Raw genomic sequence first — 21,741 nt, 5'->3', positions numbered from 1 at the left:
CTCTATAGAGATCTCAGATTTTTAAAAACCCCATAAGTCCAAGCTATCAAATCTTATGGGACTCCTTAATATCATCTGCCGAACATCATTTCTCCCAAATACTTCTTGTATATTCTTAACATTAAATATAATATTGAAAACAGAATACATAGGTTAACAGTATACATAAAACAAAACTATTAATGCATTTTTGCCAGAAATGTTGTCAGGGTTGAGGCCGATACATTATGCATTTTTAAGGAAGTGTTAGATAAACTTCGTGTGTCCCTTACCACACAAAGGAATCAAAGGGTCTGGGGTGGGGGAAACAGGATTAGGCTATCAAGTTCAATGACCAGCCATGATCACAGTGAACGGCGGAGCTGTCTCAACAGGTCAAATGGCCTACCCCTACTGCTTTCTTCTATGCTATGTTTCCATGCTTTTACAAAGGGCAACAGTGGTAAAATTCAAATCCCAAAGTATCAGTAAAATACAAGAACACAATTTAAATTGGGCTCCCAACAACCAAACTGAAAGCTGTGGTTCAATTTCCCCTGCTCTAGGGGTGTGATTTACCATCAATTCGTGATCTCATGGTATAGCACAACAACCTTATCAAATCTTTTGACTCACTGACTAACACTATAAAAGGAGTCTACAATATTGCAAAATGCAAGATTTTTACAAACTCTCCAACAAACTTTCAATATTATAAATCCACATATCCTCATTTAAAATATTAGCTGTCTCCATAAACATCTATAATGAGAAAATTGAAAACTATTGAAATGGGAATCCCTTTTTAATAGTTCTTATTACATTGTAGATAACAGCCCCCATCACCACTGGAAGCACAGGTCCTCATTTCATTTGTCTAAATTTCATTATCTTTTTTTGTTAGTTTCATTATACGTGTTGCCTGGCCCTGAACTCTCATTCTACTCATCTCTAAACATTCATCCAACATTCAAAATACTAAAAATGCTGACAATCTAAGACAAAACAAAAACACTGGAGAAATGCAACAGCTCTGGGTGCATCTGTGCAGAGAGAAACAGAATTAATGTTTTGAGTTTAGATTTGAAACATTAACTCAATTTCTGTCTCCAAAGATGCTACCAGAGCTGTTAAGTTTCACCAGCACGGAGTACCTTTGTTTCACACTATTTACATCCAGCCTTTCCCTCCTGTCCACTTGGTTATGAACTCTGATTCTATTTAAACCAAACCTTGCTTTTCAGAAAGAGCTTATTTTCAAGTTGAGGAGCTTACTCTTTCTAAAAAAGATAATTCAGACTCATAGTTTCCTTCTGCTATTACTCTCAAGACTATATAGTTGATTCCCTGCTTGCAGTTTCCTTCATATCTTTCAAACTTTGAAAAAAAATTCATTCCGGCAAGACTGCTCCTAACTTTCTGATACTTCTGGAACAAAGCTTGAGAAATTCATTTTTCATACTCACTTTTAAAAGACAGCAACACATGGACAGACAGACTGCTGTACGAATGGAAAATATACACTCAAACTAGCTGTGGTTCACAAGAACAATAATAATAAAACTTTAAATCTGGCCCAGCCACAAATAACACTCCACAGATGCAAATACAAAAGGATACTTGTTTACGCCTTGGTCAGCTATCTTAAAATATTATTTTATCTACTTTACCATATGCTGCTTTCATTTCTAATGTGGCATCAATCCAACTCTGAAGCTAAGATTGCAGTCCCAAGTTAAAGTTAGAGCTATCAACTCATCCATGCCAACCAGACAACCTAAAATTAATCTAGGCCCATTTGCCTCCATTTTGCCCATGTTCTTCTCAAGCCTTTCAATTCAGATACACATCCAGATGCCTTTTAAGTATTATAACTGTACCAGTCTCCACCACTTCCTCTGGCAGTTCACTCCATACATGCACCAATCTCTGCATAAAAAAGCTGCCCCTTAGGTCCCTTCTATATCTTTCCCCTCAGATCCCTTCTATATCTTTCCCCTCTCACTTAAAAGTTATGCATCTAGTCCTGGACTCAGCTACCCTGGGGAAAAGACCTTGGCTATTCACCCTATCTATGCCCCTCAGGTTTTATGAACATCTAAACCCCTCAGTTTCTGACGCTTCAGAGAAAATAGTCCCAGCCTATTCAGCCTCTCCTGATAGCTCAAACCCTCCAATTCTGGCAACATCCTTGTAACTCTTTTCTGAATGCTTTCAAGTTTCACACCATCCTTCCTACAACAGGAAGACTAGAATTGAATGCAGAATTCCAAAGGTGGCCTAACCAATGTCCTGTACAGCTGCAACATGACCTCCAAACCACTATACTTGATACACTAACCAATAAAGAAAAGCATACCAAACAATTTCTTCACTAGCCAGTCAACCTGTGACTCCACTTTCAAGAAACAATGAACCTCCACGCCAAGGTCTCTTTGTTCAGCAACACTCCCCAGGACCTTACCATTAAGTGTACAAGTCCTGCAACTGATTTGTTTTTACAAAATGCAGTACCTCCCATTTATCTAAATTAAATTCAACCTGCCACACCTTGGCCCACCTGCCCATCTGATCAAGGTCCCATTGTACTCCAAGGTAACCTTCTTGGCTGTCCACATCATCACCAATTTTGGTGTCATCTGCAAACTTACTAACTGTACCTCCTATGTTCACCTCCAAATCATTTATAGAAATGACAAAAGCAGTCAACCCAGCACCGATCCTTGTGGCACACCACTGGTCACAGGCCTCCAGTCTGAAAAGCAACCCTCCACCACCACTCTCTATACAAAGTAGCACAAAGGTAGAAGACAAAGTGTTAAAATTTCATACCTATTCCCTCCTCTGCAATATGAGCTTATTAATGTCAACTGCTTGCTGCTACAAAGTAAAATATTTGTCGCTCCATTACTGAGAATCATCCTGATCAAAAAATTACAAAAATGCATATGCAACTGACAGACAATCCTACAAAAAAAACTTACAAAAACAACTGAATAATGAAAACATCTAAAAAATCTGTTAGGTAGACATGATTTCACCTGTATCAGTAGATCTTTAAACATCAATATTTAAAGTAATGTTTCCAAATAGTAGATTAGTACATTTTATTAAAGCATCTGGAAATTCCAAAACTAACATCAAGTTTAATTCAAATAAAAGTCAAAAATGGAGAATATATCGCTCAGCATCTGAAACAAAATGAATATGCTAAATACTTGAGGACCCTTTATCAGAACTCCTATTTGATCAGTCAGTCCAGTAATCCAGGTCACATGCCCTTCTGGTATGTAACACACTGATAGAGACTCTTAACAGAGATGCCTTTGAAACTGTCAACGTATTATTTAGAGCCATACAGTCCTACAGCATGAGATAGGCCCTTTGACCCAACTGGTCCACGCTGACTAAAATGTCTGTCTATGCTAACCACATTTCCCTGCACTTGGCCCATATCCTTCTAAGTTGAAGACTGTTGTGATGGAAAAGCACAGCCAGTCAGGCAGCATCCAAGCAGCAGGAGAGTTGATGTTTAGAGCATGAGGCCTTCATCAGGAATGAGGGGGAAGAGGCCTAAGGGGGCTGAGAGATAAATGGGAGGGTGTTAGGGCTGGGGGCAGAGGGTGGTTGCTGGGAATGTGATAAGTAGATGAACATGGGGGTGAAGATGATAGGTCAGACAGGAGGGTGGAGCAGATAGGTGGGAAGGAAGATGGACAGGTAGGACAGTGCCAAGTTGGAAGGTTGGATCTGGGATAAGGTGGGGGGAGGGGAAATGAGGAAACTGGTGAAATCCACATTGATCCCATGTGGTCGGAGGGGTCCCAAGACGAAAGATGAGGTGTTCTTCCGCCAGGCTTTGGGTGGTTAGAGTTTGGTGGTTGAGGCAGCCCAGGACTTGCATGTCCTTGACAGAGTGAGAGGGGGGAATTAAAGTGTTCAGCCATAGGATGGTTAACACCCCCTCGCACTCCATCAAGGACATGCAAGTTCTGGGCCACCAAAGCCTGGAGGAAGAACGCCTCATCTTTCATCTTAGGACTCTCTGACCACACAGGATCAATGTAGATTTCACCAGTTTCCGTATTTCCCCTCCCTTACCTTATCCCAGATCCAATCTTCCAACTCAGCACCGCCCTCTTGAACGGTCTTACCTGTCCATCTTCTTTCCCACCTGTCTGCACCACCCTCCTCTCCGACCTATCACCCCCACCTTCATCTACCTATCGCATTCCTGGCTACCATCCCTCCAGCCCCACCCTCTTCCCATTTATCTCTCAGCCCCCTTGGGCTACAAGCCTCATTCCTGACGAAGGGCTTATGCTCAAAACGTTGATTCTCCTGCTCCTCGGGTTCTCCGAGGCTTCCCTTTGCAGCCCTTGAATAATGGCACAACATTCGCTACCCTTCACCCATGACGAACGATAATGCAAAAATATCAGCCAGGGCCCCATAATTTCTTGTCTTGCCTCCTGCAGTGTTCTTGGATATATCTGGTCAGAATCAGGAGATTTATCAACCTTCATACATTCTAATACATCCAACACCACCTCTACTGTGATATGGACTGTCTCCAAGTCTTCATGTCTTTCTCCACAGTAAACATACAGGAGAAATATTCAGTAAGAACCTCACCCACCTCCTACGGTTCTACATATACATGTCCACTTTTGTCCATGAGGGGCCTTATTCTCTCTCTAGTTTTTTTTCCCTTTCATATACTTAAAAATACCTCTTTGGATTCATCCTAATCTTCTCTGCCAAGGCTATCTCATACCCTATTTTCACCTTCCTGAATTCCTTTTTCAGTAAACTCCCTGTATTCCCTATATAATCCAGGGATTCCCTTGATCCCAGCTGTACCTAAGCCACGTCTCCCTTTTTCTGGTCAAAGCCTCAATATCTCGTCATCCAGAGTTGCCTATTCCTGCCAACCTTGCCCTTCAAACGCACAGGAACATATAGACCTTGATCTCTAGCTATCTTACTTTTGAAGACCTCCCACTTGCTAGGCATCCCTTTATCTGCAAACAAACTACTCCAATCAACCCCGTAAGCTCCTGTCTAATTCCCCTTGCCCCAATTTAGAACGTGAACCAGTTTTGTCCCTTTCCATAACTATTAATAGAACTATGGTCACTGGTCCCAAAGTGCTCCCCCACTGTCCCCTCCATCACCATCTTGTCCTATTTCCCAAGAGGTCCAGTTTTTCCCTTCCCTGAGTAGGGCCCTCTATATACTGCTTGAGAAAACTTTCCTGAATGCACTTAACAAATTCCATCCCATCTAAGCCTTTAACAGTCTGGCAGTCACAGTCTATGTTAGGAAAATTAAAATCCCAACCTTATTCCTCTTGCAAATCTTCCCAATTTCCCTACATAATTTTTCCTCTAATTCTCTTAACAATTTGGGGGTCTACAGTACCACCCCAATAAGGTCACCATCCCTTATTAACTCCACCCACAAAGCCTCACTGGATGATCCTTCAGTTATTTCATCTGATTACTGCTGTGATAATCGCCTAAATCAAAATTACAACTCACCCCCCCACTTCCACCACTCCTGTCGCGCCTAAAGCACATGTAACCTGGCACATTAAGCTGCCAGTCCTGTTCCTCCCTTAGCCATGTTTTTGTAATGGCTATAATATCCCAGTCCCACGTATCTATCCACACCCTGAGTTCATTGGCCTTATTTGTCAGTCCTCTTGCATTGAAATAAATGCAATCTAATCCAACAGGCATTCCTTACTCCCTGTTGTGTTCCAGCCTGACTAGTCTCTTCAACCTACTATTTCTGATGATTGTATCTCCTTCGAGCCTCGCACTTGCCTCCCTGCTGTTGAGGATCCCACCTCCCGCCTTCCAATCTACTTTAAACTTTCTCTTGCAGCACTAGCAAACCTGGCCGCCAAGATATTGGGTCCCCATCAGTTCTGGTGCAACTGACCCTGCCCCTCTTGAACAGGTCACCACTGCCCCAGAAAAAATCCTAACATCCTGAAAATCTGAATCTCTGCCCACTTTAGCCACCTATTCAGCTGTCACATCCTCCTGTTGTTACCCTCACTAGCACATGGCACTGGAAGTAATCCAGAGATTATCACCGAGGTCCTGGTTTTTAAACTTTTTTTCCTAGCTCTCTTACCACTGTGCAGGATCTCATCCCTATTTCTACCCATGTCAGTTGTGCCAACATGTACAATGACTTCTGGCTGCTCCCCCTCCCCTTAAGAACGTTCTGCAGCTGCTCTGAGACACCCTGGACCCTGACACCTGGAAGGCAACTCGCCATCCTGGATTCCCGTTTGCGGCTACAGAATCACCAATCTGTCCCCTAACTATTGAGTCTCCTATCACTAAGGTCCTGTTTACGTTTACTCTTTCTTGCTGTGCTCCAGAGCCAGTCATAGTGCCATCAACCTAGCTACTACTGCTTTCCCCAAATGGTCATTTCCCCCCAACACGATCCAAAATGGTATACTTGTTTTCGAGGAGAATGGCCACAGGGACTTCCTACACTCTCTGCCTACTTCATTTGCCTTTCCACCCAGCTATTCTCTGTCTGCACCTCACTAAAACTCTTATCTATGAAATGCTCAGCACCTCAGATGACCTGGAGTGAATCCAGCTCCAACTCCGGTCTCCCAGGAGCTGCAGCTGGGTGCACCTCCCCCAGGTGTAGTCATCAGGGACATTGGAAGTCTCCCTGAACTCTCACACCCTGCAGGAGAAACATGCAACTGTCCGAATTGACATCTTAACTGCTGTAAAATAAAAAGAAAAGAACTTCACCTGAGCTCACCTGTACTTTTTGCTGAGCTGCTGCTCTCCAAAACTTCTCCAGCCAAATCCTTCCTTCTTACCCCTCCACCTGTTTTTTTTTGTTCGGGGGGTGAGAACACACACACTAGTGTAATATGATGTAATGTTTCAGTCTTAAGCATTCCTTGACACCAGGCCCACAACAAGTTGCTTTTCAGTGCAAGTGACTGCTTGTCCTCAGAGGGTGTCTTGCTGAGGTCCTCCATTTTAAATAAAGAGACAGGAATTTAAAAGGAGTGATTAGACTACATTAGATTAGATTCCCTACAGTGTGGAAACAGGCCCTTCGGCCCAACAAGTCCACACCAACCCTCCGAAGAGTAATCCACACATGACCCATTCCCCTACTAATGCACCTATCACTATGGGCAATTTAGCATGGCCAATTCACCTGACCTGCACAGTTTGGATCGTGGAAGGAAACTGGAGCACCCGGAGGAAACCCACGCAGACACGGGGAGAATGTGCAAACTCCACACAGACAGCTGCCAGAGGCTAGATTTGAACCCAGTCCCTGGCGCTGCGAGACAGTAGTGCTAACCCATGGGAACTTGTGCAAGTGTAAGGTTTTTAATATAAGAGATTTCTAAATAATACCCAGGATGAGTCAAAAGATTTATTGTATATAATAGGGTGCTTGTCCAAAATAGGGTTTAACATAGCCAGTTTAGACAACAGCATTTACACTTCAGAAATACTTTTTTGCTAACACATGCCTTCTGCAATACAGCAACTACACACAAGCTTTGATAGTGAAGTCGTGCAAGACTCCTAACTTAAAAATATCAAATTGGGTCTGTATGATATACAAAATTTGTATTTTGCTGCATTGTGTAACAATTTAAGTGTATACGCAATGCACACTACATTTTCCTGACAGACTCTACTAATTGGCATGTCATTCAGTCTGGGTTTGCCCCCTCCTCGTCTATCCAGTATTTATCAAATAATCACCTGCAATGACTTCCTTTGCTGCTTCCACAAAAGTACTTCTGCTGGCACACATATCTCTCTTTAACTTCCTCCTAGTTTCACCTTCCTGATACCCTTGGTAACAGCATTCAAAAATACAGCTCCCGGTTCCACATACAGATAAAGTCAACACTTCAACATCACATCCAGCTTTTTTCATTTCTCCACTGTCCCAAAATTGTCACACCATTTGCCCAACATCAAATATTGGCTAAGCAGAAATTTCATCCAGTTAAACATTGGGAACACAGAAGTCATCATCCTCCATCCCTACCACATAATCCATTCCCTAACCACCAACTCCACCTCCCTCCTTGACAACTGTTCAAGTTGAATACAACTATTTGCAACTGTGGTGTTAGATTGAATACCAGGGTGAGCTTCTGACCCAATGTACACATCAGCAAGAATTGCCATTTTTTCCTCATTGCCTAACTCCATCCCTTCCTCATTCTGATTGTTTTTCATCCCTTGCTACATTTGAATGGTACAAATCTAACACTTCAAGTCAGCCTCTATCTTCCAGCCTCCGTACAGTAGACAGCATCTAAAAAACTTTGCTACCTGTGTCTAACTGGTACCTTCCCTCAATCAACTATCATCCTTGTCTGTGTTAAACTATACTGGTTCACAAACAAGTAGTGCCTGAATTTTAAAATTCCCATCCTTATTTTCAAATACTTCTATGGCCTCACCATGACTGTAACCTCCAACAACCATCAAGACATCTCTTCTCCTCTGATTCAGGCCTCTTCAACACCTCAGATTTTAATCACTCTATTAGTCACCATGCCTCAAACTCCCAGCGTCCTGAACTCTGGAAAACCCACTTTAAACAACTTGATCGCTCTTTCCTTTCTTTGAAAGTGCTCCTTAAAACCTAACTCTTTGCCCCCACTTTTGGTCATCTGTCCTACTATCTCATGTGTCAATTTTACTTTATATCATCATTCCCGTGAAGCACCTTGGGACAGGTGACTACATTAAAAAGTTATTAAATACAACTTGTTTTGTTAATGTCAGTGATCCAATCACATACAGGACAGCCTCCAGACAAAATGTCAGAACAGGTGTTGTTACATCTTCTAATGTTAACAAAGTTATTACCGAATAATTCTTTACTGAGGAGTTCTCTAGATGAAATGTTTTCTAATTGTAATATAAAACGTACAAAGTAGCGAATAAAATTGGCTAAAAGTCTGAACACTGCGTGTTATTTGGTTACTAATATAAATCTGAGCTCTAATCAATTGAAGTAATAAATTCTTTTAACTTTTCACAAGTTAAATTTTCAGAAAATTAGGTGCATCTAATTACACCTAGAAGAAATGCTGGCTACAAGTAAAATTTGAAACAGATAAATTCAACATGCCGAAGTACAAGGCTTTAGGTTCTTTCATTTAGTTTGTTAGCTTATTGTACATTGCTTGTCTATACTGTCATTATAGACTAGAGGGTGATCGATGAATTTGAATGATCACTGCTCTGATTAATCTAATCACATTTTAAAATACAAGTTTCTCAAAAGTAATTTACTTTACTGGCTGTCAGGTGAGTCAACCTAAACAACTTCTGTAGTCAACTCTAATTCTAACACGGAGACGTTAAAAGATAGGTGCATTAGCATTGAAGTTATGTTATCAATTAATGATAGAATAATTGTTTGGACTACAAGACTGAGTTCTCACTGCTCTCAAATCCAGTTTCTCACTGGAAATAAAATGCAATCACTGCAACAAAGCACTGCTAACTTTCCACCTTCCTTATTATAATAATACAAACAGACTTTTCTGGGGCATGAGGTTGTGGACACCATGATTTGCCAGTGCATGATGCCACAACAACTTGGACCCCCAGCAATCTGTAACAATAGAATCACTTTGGGTGCACCGATGTTATTTTATCAGAAAGTGTTCAAATGAGAATTGGTTCTGCTTTGACACCACTTCACACCATGTTAAGCAATCGAACAAACACAGCTCAGATATGGCCACTTCAACAAGAGTATTGGAAGGGTGTCCAACTCAATGAAACTATAACCATGCTGCTCATTCCAACCACTCCCATATGACTCACTGGTCACAAAGAAAACAGAAAATTACAAAAGGAAGGAGATCAATAGGGTGTGGAGTTAGGAGAAATGGAAAATGTGATCTAGATTTAAAAGTGATTGGGAATAAAAGGGACAATAAGATCCAGATTGGGAAAATTATGCATTTTTTCATCATTCCCCCTGCTCTATAGTAATTTTGTCATCACTGAAGTTAGGTTAATTGGCCTGTTGCTATCAGGTTTATCCCTCCTTTTTTGAGGAACTTTTGCAAACTTCTCATCCTCTTGCATGTTCAAAATTCAAGTAGAAATACATGAACATACAAATTAGGAAAAGCCTTTTAAGGCTGCTCTGCTACTAAATAAATCATTGCTGATCTATCTGTATTCCAAATTTCACAATTCTGGTCTCCCTCCTATAGGAAGGATGTTGTGAAACTTGAAAGGGTTCAGAAAAGACTTTCAAGGATGTTGCCATGGTTGGAAGATTTGATCTATAGAGGGAGGCTGAATAGGCTGGGGCTGTTTTCATAGAATCCCTACAGTGTGGAAACAGGCCTATTGGCCCAACATGTCGACAATGACCCTTCAAAGAGTATTCCCCTACCCCATTACTCGACATTTATCCTGACTAATGAACCTAATCTAGGTATCCCTGAGCACTATGTGCAATTTATCACAGCCAATTCACCTAACCTGAACATCTTTGGACTGTGGGAGGAAACTCATGCAGACACGGGGAGAATGTGCAAACTCCACACAGTCACCTGAGGTTGGAATCAAACCCAGGTCCCTGGCACTGTGAGGCAGCAGTGCTAACCACTGGGCCACTCCCTTGAGCGTCAGAGGCTGAGGGGTGACCTTATAGGGGTTTATAAAATCATGAGCAGCATGGATAGGGTAAGTAGAAAGGGGGGGGGGGGGCAAGTCCAGAACTAGAGGGCATAAGTTTAGGGCAAGAGAGAAAAATGTAAGAGAGACCTAAGGGGCAACTTTTCCCACACAGAAGGTGCGTATATGGAATGAGCTGTCAGAGGAAGTGGTGGAGACTGGTACAATTAAAGCATCATCTGGATGACTATATGAATAGGAAGGGTTTAGAGGGATATGGGAAAGTGCTAGCAAATGGGACTGAGTCAGCTTCCATGAGCTCAATTTTAACTGCCTATACCAGATAGGTTTTTGACAGAGGTGTGATAGGCACAATATTAGATTAAATGTCCAGTCCAACATCTTTACAATAGTCTCCATGCTGCCTCCTGCCTCCCTCCCAAACAATATGGGTTGTGGCCCATCAACAAAACCAGTTACACAAACCACCTCGATCAATGACATGAAGGTACTCCAACATGACAGTTAAGTAGGGGGAATCTAGGTTTTTTGACCCAGTGACAGTGAAGAAACACAATATATTTCAAGACAGGACAGTGTTATGTCTTGGTGTGGAAACTTGGATGTGGTGGTATTTGGTAGGTGCTAATGAAGGAATCTTTGAGTTACTGCTGTACAACTTTTCAATGGCAACACTACTACCACTGGTCATGGGGGAAGTGAGCATTTAAGGTCTAGATGGTGTGCCAATCACTAGCCTATTTCACCTTCGATGTCGTCAAGCTTTTGAGTGTTATTGAATCTACACTCACCCAATCAAATCAAGTATATTCCATCACTCCTGACTTCTGCTTTGTAGCGGCAGACAGGTTTATATGTCTGGTCTAGTTCATTTGCTGATCAAAGGTAACACCGGGGATATTGATGGGGTTTGAGTGTTGGTCATGCCATTAAATATTATGGGCTAATGTTTGAATTCTGTTCTTGGAAACAGTCATTGCTTGGCACTTGTGCAGCAGAAACATTATTTGCCACTTGTCAGCCAAAGCCAGGATGTCATCCAGATCTTGCTACATTTGGACATGTCTGTTTCAGTATAACTCATGAATGGTACAAAACTTTATGCAACAGGGCACACCTCACTTCTGATCTTGTGATGGAGGGAAGGTTATGATGAAACAGTTCAAGATGGTCGGGTATGGGACAACGCTCTGAGAAACTCCTGCAATTATGTCCTGGAACTGAGATATTTAACCTCCAACAACCAAACAACCTATCATTCTGTGAAGTATGACTCCATCCAATGTACAACTTTCCCCAATTTCCACTGGCTTGAATTTTGCCGGCGATCTTTGACACCAAGGCAATGTGTAACTTAGTGTGGAATCAAGGGCAGTCACTCTCAGCTCACCTCAAGTTCAGCTCTTTTATCCATTTTTGTTCCAAGCGTGTAATGGGGTCAGATGCTGAGTGACTCTGATGGAACCCAAACTGAGCGTCAGCTAACAGCTAAGTTGCAACTGATGGCACTATCAATGGCCTTTCCATTATTTTGCTCATCAAAAGGTAAACCGTAGATTAGATTAGATTTCCTACAGTATGGAAACCGGCCCAAAAGGTCCACACCACCCCTCCGAAGAGTAACCCATTCTCCTACCCTTTTTTAAAACCCTTGACTAATGCACCTAATACTGTAGGCAATTTAGCATGACCAATTCACCCGACCAGCACATCTTTGGATTGTGGGAGGAAACTGGAGTAGCCAGAGAAAACTCACGCAGACACGGGGAGAATGTGCAAACTCCACACAGACAGTTGCCTGAGGTGGAAATCATACCTGGGTCCCTGACATTGTGAGGCAGCAGTGCTAACCACTGAGCCACCAGGCTGCCCCTAAGAGGTGTAATTGGTCAGATTGACTTTATCCTGTTTCTTATGGGCAATTATAGATGATCAATCATGAACGTATCCACAGGTGTGCAGGTCAGATGAATTGCCCATGCTAAATTACCCATAGTGATAGGTGCATTACTCAGGGGTGAATATAGGGTAGAGGACTAGGTCTGGGTGGGTTACTCTTTAGAGGGTCAGTGTGGACTTGTTGGGCCGAAGGGCCTGTTTCCATAGGAAATCTAAGCTAATGTAATGTACTGATTGATAGGGCAACCTATCATCTAGAGTTGAAAAGTGTAGTGCTGGAAAAACACAGCAGGCCAGGCAGCATCCAAGGAGCAGGAGAATCGACATTTCAGGCATAACCCCTTCTTCAGGAATGAGGCTGGTGTGCCAAGCGGGCTGAGATAAAAGGTAGGGGGGAGGGAATTTGGGAGAGGGGTGCTGGGAATATGATAGGTGGAAGGAGGTGAGGGTGAGGGTGAGGGTGATAGGCCAGAGAGGGGGTGGGGGCGGAGAGGTCAGGAAGAAGATTGCAGGTCAAGAGGGCGGTGCTGAATCCGAGGGTTGGGACTGAGATAAGGTGAGGGGAGGGGAAATGAGGAAGCTGGAGAAATCTACATTCATCCCATGTGGTTGGAGGGTTCCTAGGCAGAAGATGAGGCGCTCTTCCTCCAGGTGTCGTGTGGCCAGGGTCTGGCAATGGAGAAGGCCAAGGACCTGCATGTCATTGGTGGTGGAGTGGGAGGGGGAGCTAAAGTGTTCAGCCACGGGGCGGTTGGGTTGGTTGGTGCGGGTGGCCCAGCTTATCATCTACTCTTGTTATTTTGTTTTTTTGGAACACTGCTGTAGGTATCCTGATTCACAGCAAATCCCATTTACCAATCAATGCTGTGTTTGCTGGAACAAAATTGGCTCATAGTCCACTAAAAAGTGATTTGAAAACTCTCATTTTCATTCTGAGGTGCGTCCAGGGTGTCAGCCATTCGAGTCTGAATTTGACAGTATGAGAATGATCACATACTTTCTCATGGGCACCAGGCTCGCACCATGCTTTGTCTGAACACTCTAGCTTTCGTAACAGTATGCGGTCAGATCAAGTCGTCGACTGGATTTCTTGACCACAGGCAGGATTCCTTAAAAACTTTGGGATGCCATCCTCCAGGAGAAGGAATGGGAACTGTACTCGAGTTGACTTGTGTTGCACTGAGATGGACGTTGCCCTCCCTGAGGCGCCAGCACCTGCTCAGTCTGCCCTCCCATGGACAGACTCCCTGAGGCGCGTACACAGACACGCTCACACCACCCTCCCTTCCCCATAGACACACACCGGAGAGAGAGAGAGAGGGCCGGCAGCTGAGCCTGACCCGCCGCCCGGACACACAGCCTCCGTTCGCCGGTTGGCTCTGCCTCGCTCTTCCCGAGCCAGCTGTCACTCTCGGGCAACAATGAACCGGCCCCCACCAAATCTCCTCAGCCCGGTGGGCATCAGTGCGGTGGCCTGACTGCAGCTAACAAACACTGAGCTCGGCGGCTTCCATTACCTGTCCGATGGAGAGGCCGTTACTTCTCTTCACACTGCGCTTCCTTTCAAGTACGAGGCGCCGCTGCCACTCACAGCTCCATCGCTCGTCGCTCCCGGTTGCTCCGCAGCGTCAGACATCTCCTGAGCAGCTCTCGGCCAATAGGAAGGGGCCATGGGCGATAAACCAGACGTCACATCCGCCGCAGGACCGGAAACGGACTGGGGCTTCTGGGAGCTGAAGTGCCCAACGTTTGGTAAACATCGCAATGGTTGGCTCCTTCGGCGTTGGGGAACAGAAACACGAGAATGGAAAAAGATTCTTTGTTCGCTTAATGTGAAAAAAGAAAATGCAAATAGTGCTGCTTCTGAAAACTGCCTAATGCTTTAAAAAAAGTTGGTTGTGCAAGAGCGGCGTAGTGTGAAAAATAGTGCAAGGATTTTGTGTAATAAATGGTGTACAGAAAGACTTGCATTTATGTAGGAGTTTTTATATTTGTGTGTACCTCGACTGCTATTTTCTAATGAACTATTTCCTGAAATGTAGCCATTAGAAGTGGCAGAAATGTAGCAGCGGATTTGGGCAAAGCAAACTTTCACAAGCAGTGTCATGATCACCAGTTGATTTGTTTTTGTATTGATCCTGAAGAAGGGCTTATGCCCGAAACGTCGATTCTCCTGCTCCTTAGATGCTGCCTGACCTGCTGTGCTTTTCCAGCAACACATTTTTCAGCTGTTGATAAGATAAGTATTAGCACCAAGGATAATGGTGGCATACCATTATTTACATCCAATGGAGCAAGTAGTTTAATGTCTTCTAGGAAAGAGCACACCTTCAATTATGCAATGGGCTCTCAGTATTTTATAATATGCGCAATATTCCTCAGCCTTCCTTAAGATGCCCCTTTGTCCCAGACCCAAACTTTTATCATCTCCGTTTCATTTATCTTCTCTTGTGTGTCCTCCAAGGTTATGCTCATGAGTCAAAAATCACACAAAATCAAGTTATAGTCCAACAGGTTTATTTAGAAGTAGTAGCTTTTGAGGCACTGCCTCTTCAGGTGATTCGCCTGATGAAGAAAACTACTGCTTCCAAATAAATCTGTTGGACCATAACCTGATGTGTGATTTTTTAACTTTGTCCACACCAGTCCAACATCACCTCCAATTCATGAAAGTTGTTTGCTACTGACATAATTCCATTCCCACTAAATTGCTGACTGAACAACTTCTCAAGGATTTTTGAATAAATACTGAAAATGGTACCAGCTCTTCAAAACTTCTCTCCCCTTCCAAAACATCTGTTGTCATCCCACTTTTCCAAAAGTGCAACACCAAAAGAGCATAAAAAATTTGGGTTTGAAGAGGTCATTCAGCCCATATTGTCTATGCTGCCACAAAAACTTAGGGAAAGACCTACTTTTTAAGGTCATGATCTGATGCTCTGTAAGTTATGTCACTTTGTAACATGCAATTTTTAAAAAGCCAGCATTTAACGACAAGACCTCTTGTGATTGTAAATTTTAAGAAAATTAATAACTTTCTTCCCCACATGTAACAGGACATGAAAAACTTGACACTCTCATGCATACACGTGCACTAAGTGACCTCTCCAATACACAACTGCTAGACCACATAATGAGTATGTATGTACAAATTAGAATTGTAAATATGCCGACAGGTTTAGAGCCACTACACTTGATTGTGCCTCACATTCCTTGGAAGTGTTAATCCTAATTATCCATCATCAGCATTATGCTAGGACTGCAGAGACCATAAAACACAGGACCACTTTATCGAGTCTTCTCCACCATTTGATGAGTTCTTGACTGACCTGATAATTCTCAAGTCTGCTTTCCTGGCTTTTCCCTTGATTCAAATACTGACTAAAAATGGATACCCTAATTTATTCTTCAGCAACCCATACCAGTCCCCCTTCCCATAGCACCTGTAACTGCAGAAGGTGCTACAGCTGCCTCTTCACCTTCTCCCTGCTTAATATCCAAGGCCCCAAACAGTCTTTCCAGGTGTAGCAGCATTTCACCTGTACCTCCTCCAATCTGGTGTATTGCAGTCGCTGCACCCAATGTGGCCTACTTTACATTGGAGAAGGTAATGTAGACTGGGTGACTGCAGAACACCTCTGGTCCATTCGCAAGCATAACCCCGACCTTCCCATAGCCGGTCATTTTAACAGCATCCTGATCACATGCTCACTTGTCTGTTCTAGGCATGCTGCAATGCTCCAATCTTACAGCGCAAACTGGAGGAACAACATCTCACCTTCAGACTAGCACTTTACAACCTTCTGGACTTCATCTTGAGTTTAACACCTTTAGATTGTGAACCTACTCCCATTCCTTCCTTTTCTTCTAGCTTTACTTGTTATATTCTCTGTCATGATGTCCTCTTACCCCTCACCCCACTCCACTGGGACTGTCTGTTCTTTCAAGTCTGGCAGTTAAACACACTATTGTTCTGCCATTCTCACATTTTGATGATTTAACCTGCTCTTTCAACACCCTTTCTCCCCCAGCACTCCAACACCCCACTGTTGCATAAAGGGAGAGGCTGAACAGGTTGGGGCTGTTTTCCCTGGAGCGTCGGAGGCTGAGGGGTGACAAAATTATGAGGGGCATGGATAGGATAAATAGACAAAGTCTTTTCCCTGGGGTTGGAGAGTCCAGAGAGGGCATAGGTCTAGGGTGAGAGGGGAAAGATACACAGAGGGTGGTACGTGTATGGTATGGAATTAGCTGCCAGAGGATGTGGTGGAGGCTGGTACAATTGCAACATTTAAGAGGCATTAGGAAGGTTTGGAGGGATATGGGCCGAGTGATGGCAGGTGGGACTAGATTGGTTTGGGATATCTGGTTGGCATGGACGGGTTGGACCGAAGGGTCTGTTTCCATACTATACATCTCTATGACTATGACTATCTATACTCAAAATGTTAGCTTGCTCTCTCTCTCCATGGATGCTACCAAACGTGCTGTGATTTCCAGCATTTTTCCCAGCATTTTGCTCTAATTTGCTCCTGATTAAATATCCATAAATCTCAGCCTTGAATATACCTCATGACCCAGCCTCAACAACCCTATGCAACCAAGAATTCCACAGATTCAGTACCCTCTGAGAGAAGAAATTCCTCCTCATCTCTGTCTTTAAGGGATGGTCATTGGATAGACATATGGATGAAAATGGAATAGTGTAGATTAGATGGGCTTCAGATTGGTTTCACAGGTCAGGGCAACATCGAGGGCCGAAGGGCATATACTGGGCTGGATATTCTCAGAACCTCTTGTTCTGAGATATGCCTTCTGGTCTTAGATCTTCCTATAATGGGAAGTAATATACCCTGTCAAGTCTCCTAACAATCTTGTATGTTCCAATAAGATCACTTTCTATTCCAATAGGTATAGGCCTAACCTCCTCAACCTCTCCTCATAAGACAGTCCTACCATACATGGTATCAGCCAAGTGAACCTTCTCTGGACTAATTCCAATGCCAGTATATCGTTTCTCACGTAAAGCTGTTCATGGTATTCCAACAATGCTCTGACCAGTCATTGTATACTTTTGGCAAAACCTCCCTTCTTTTATACTCTGGGGCAGCATGGTGGCTCAGTGGTTAGCACTGCTGCCTCATAGCACCTGGGACCCGGGTTCAATTTCATCCTTGGGCGATTGTCTGTGTGGAGTTTGCACATTCTCCCTGTGTCTGTGTGGGTTTCCTCCCACAGTCCAAAGATGTGCAGGTTAGGTGAATTGGCCATGCTAAATTTTCCATAGAGTTGGGTGCATTAGTCAGGGGTAAATATGGGGAATGGGTCTGAATGGTTTACTCTTCAGAGGGTCGGAGTGGACTATTTGGGCCGAAGGGCCTGTTTCCACACTGTAAGGAATCTAATCTAATTTCCTTTGAAATAAAGACAAAATTTCACTTTCCTTACCTCATATCCACTGAATATAGATGTCAGCTTATTGTAGTTCAGTCAACGTCTTCTAAAAATCCAAATACATCACATTTACAGTGTATCCCTTATCTAATCTACTTGTTACCTTCTCAAATAATTCTACTAAATTTGTTAGGCTTGATTTACCCTTCTTGATGATATGCTGACTCTGCTTGATCATATTATGTATTTCCAAATGCTGTATCACATCCTTTATAATAGACTTCAATGTTTTCCCAACAGTTGTTAAGATAACTGGCCTATAATTACCCATCTTTATCTCTTTGCCTTTTTAAGTACAGGTGTTTCATTTGCCATTCCAAAATCTTGGAATTTATGGAATCTATGGATTCTGGAAGATTACTATCAGATCCATTTTCTTTGTAGCGACTTCCTGTAATGTGTCGGATGCATCCCATCAGGACCAGGGGTCATATCACTCTTTACCCCCATTGGTTTCCCTAGCACTTTTTCTTTAAACAATAGTTATTATTTAGTTCCTCGCTTTTTTGCCCCTTGAATACTTAGTGATTTTGGAATGCTGCAGGTGTCTTCTACTGTGAAGGCTGATGCACAGTATTTATTTAATTTCTCTGACATTTTCTGGTTCACCGCTATTATTTCCCCAGCCTCATTCTCAAAAGACCTATGTTCACTTTGGCTTTGCTCTTCCCTTTTTATATATTTAAAGAATCTCTTGCTGTCTGTCCTGATGCTATTTTCTACCTCTTAATAATTTTTTTTAGTTGTCTTTTGTTGGTTTTTAAAACTTTCTCAATCCTCTGGCTTACCATTAGTCTTTACTACAAAATATGTTTTTTCTTTCAATTTGATAATATTTATAACTTCCCTGGTTAACTATAGTTGGCTTATTCCCTTCTCAGAATCTTTCACACCCATTGGAATATTTTTTTTGTGAGCCATGAACAATTTTCTTAATTGTCATTGTTCCTCAACCATCGTTGCTGTTAAACCCCTTTCCCAGTCTGACCAGCTTTCCCTCATTCCATTGTTTAAGCTTAGCACTGTTGTTTCCAAACCTAGTTCCTCCCTCTCAAACTGAAGGCTAAACTTTACCATGTTGTACTCACTGTTTCCTAGAGGATTATCTACTCTGACATCGTTTATTAAACTTGCCTCAATGAATAATATCAGATCCAAAATGGTCTGATCTTTGGTTAAATCCACAACATGTTGTTCGAGGAAACCAAATACACTCTATAAATTCTTCCTCATGGTTTCCTGTGCCAATCTAACCATTCCGAATTACACAAAGATTAAAGTCACCATGATTAATGTACTCCTTTTGTTACATGTTCTCATGATCTCCTGATTTATTCTCTGTTCCACCATATAGCTTCTGTTAGGGGGCCTATAGTCTATCCCAACCAGTGTCTGCTTTCCCTTTTTGTTTTTTTACCTCCAGCCAAATGAATTCTACATCTTCTGATACAAGATTGTTTCTTGCTATTGTACTTATTCCATCCTATATGACCAATGCTACCTCACCAGCCTTTCCTTCCTTCCTGGACTTTCAAAAACACACATACCCCTGAGCTTTGACTGGATTTATTAATTGTTGAATCATTTAGCCATCCTGTTTATCACCCGTTGCTTCTACTGTTGAGTATGCATGTAGACCCCAGTTGTAACTTCAGCAGGTTTCCCCTCATTTTTGGTTGTGCCCTTCATGCTGTGCTACACTCCTCATTAAAAATCAGACTTGATGGTAATTGTAGAATGAAGAATGTGTTGAAAAATGAAGTGTTATGATCCATTTGAGGAAATGTGCTGATTTCCAAACCCCTTGACAGGTGTCACCACAAAAGTTAATTTCTCTAACTGCCTGTTGAAGTCAAACTAACAGAAAACATTGACTTAACAAGAAATACTGTTTACTGTAAATAAATAAATTCTAATCACAAATAAGCAGCTATGAACTATCAACATATGGCTCTACTAGTTTAAACACTAACCCCCTTGTAAAACCAATAATCACACATACAGACAGGCACAGAAAAACAAAAATCATTAGTCTTGTAGGTGGATAGGAAAATAACTATGAATCGTAGTTCAATAGCACCAGTCCACAGGGTTCACGGAGATGATTCTTTCTTCATGTTACTTTCACTTCTTCACAGGAGGCAGTTGATACACAACTATGCAATCTTTTAGTTACTGCTTTAAGGCAATAGGTTACAGCAACTGGTGGGCGGGTGTGGGATGGAGAAAGAAAACTGGCTTGCTTTAGGTATTTTTACTACAGAGAGGGAGAGACACTCACCACCTGCCCTTTTCGTAGTCAGAAAGCTTCTCACTATATCATTCACACTCCAAGCTAGCCATTTGCCCAAGATCCAATCATAGAGTTGTCTAATTGTCTATAGTATGCTCAACCAGTCACAATTGCATTAGCCTTTGGTAGAAAGAAGATAGGTTTGCATCCTGATTACTTAATATGCAGATGAGTACTCACAACCATGCTGTTGTTAGTCTTGCAAATACTTTGAGATCCAGAGCTGACTAATGTTAATTAGGTTTGAAAACATCTGACAACAAGATCAAGGAGTCTTTTCCAAGCAGCTACTGCTGCTTAGCACCACACTGCCACCATAATGTGACTGCTGCTACTATGATGTGGTGTCTAAGAGATTTTTTTTATATATAAAAGGCCGCTGATGTTAACCCACGTCTTTTCTACAGTCAATCTCCCGCAGATGAAGTGAGGGACTTTCTAACTTAAGCAAGTATTCATAGCAAAAGAGAAGCTACTTATGTTAGCTCCTGTAACTTAAGAACGACACTTGGATAATGTAATATTGCGGAGAAAGTGAGGACTGCAGATGCTGGAAATTGGAGCTGAAAGTGTGTTGCTGGAAAAGCGCAGCAGGTCAGGCAGCATCCAAGGAACAGGAGAATCGACGTTTCGGGCATAAGCCCTCCTTCAGGCTTATGCCCGAAACGTCGATTCTCCTGTTCCTTTGATTACTTCTATCTGCTAGTTTGAATATTCAAAGATCAATATGGAGGTATTTCTATTCGCATAGCACACACTGAACTGTGATCTAGATGCTATATTTCAGTATGGTCATACAAAGCTGGCTGTGTCCAAACTTGCATCACGTCAAGTTCATCCTTCATTCTTCTGTTTCTTAATCTACATAAGCTTCTGTTCAAAAAGTGCCTCAATGCTAAAATTCTCATTCATGTTAAAATTCCTCCATCATGTTCCTCTTTCCTAACTTAGTCATCTCCTACAGCTACAACCCTGCAACTCTATGATGCTGACCTCGTGAAAATCAGTGATTTTAATTGTTTCACAATCAGTAGCCATGCATTGCCAATTAACCCTAAATTCTCTCTCTCTCTCTCTCTCTCTCTCTCTCTCTCCCCCTCTCCCCTCTAAGACTACACGGTGGCACAGTCGGCCCGTAGTGGAGGGGTAAATGTAGGAGTATGGGTCTGGGTGGTATACGCTTCAGCGGGTCGGTGTGGACTTGTTGGGCCGAAGGGCCTATTTCCACACTGTAAGTAATCTAATCTAAAATCTAACTTTTTGATCATCTGCTTTAGAATTGCCGTACACAGCTTGGTGTCAAATGTGATTTTATGATACCCCTGTGAATCCCACTAGATTTTGTTGCATTAAAGGCATTATATAAATACAAGTTTTAGATTAGATTACTTACAGCATGAAAGCAGGCCCTTCAGC

The 21,741-nt window shown here is 42.5% G+C and overlaps 1 protein-coding gene across 2 annotated transcripts in view; it reads right to left on the bottom strand.

Moving 5' to 3' along the window:
* Window positions 1-14,541, bottom strand: part of LOC122559588 (adiponectin receptor protein 2-like) — a 71,707-nt gene extending 57,166 nt beyond the window's left edge. Inside the window, exons 1-2 of one of the 2 annotated variants that reach the window (XM_043709320.1) lie at window positions 14,096-14,541; window positions 6,784-7,003 (exon numbers count right to left, since the gene is read on the bottom strand). The gene's annotated coding sequence lies outside the window, so the exon portion shown is untranslated. The remainder of the gene's footprint in view (window positions 1-6,783; window positions 7,004-14,095) is intronic. The other variant, XM_043709319.1, reaches the window with a different exon arrangement.
* Window positions 14,542-21,741: the final 7,200 nt, after the last annotated feature.

This window comes from Chiloscyllium plagiosum, chromosome 19 (genome assembly GCF_004010195.1).
Source record: "Chiloscyllium plagiosum isolate BGI_BamShark_2017 chromosome 19, ASM401019v2, whole genome shotgun sequence".
Taxonomy (NCBI): Eukaryota; Metazoa; Chordata; class Chondrichthyes; order Orectolobiformes; family Hemiscylliidae; genus Chiloscyllium; species Chiloscyllium plagiosum.
Note: the sequence above shows the minus strand (reverse complement) of the source record. Positions and strands in the feature narration are given on the sequence as shown.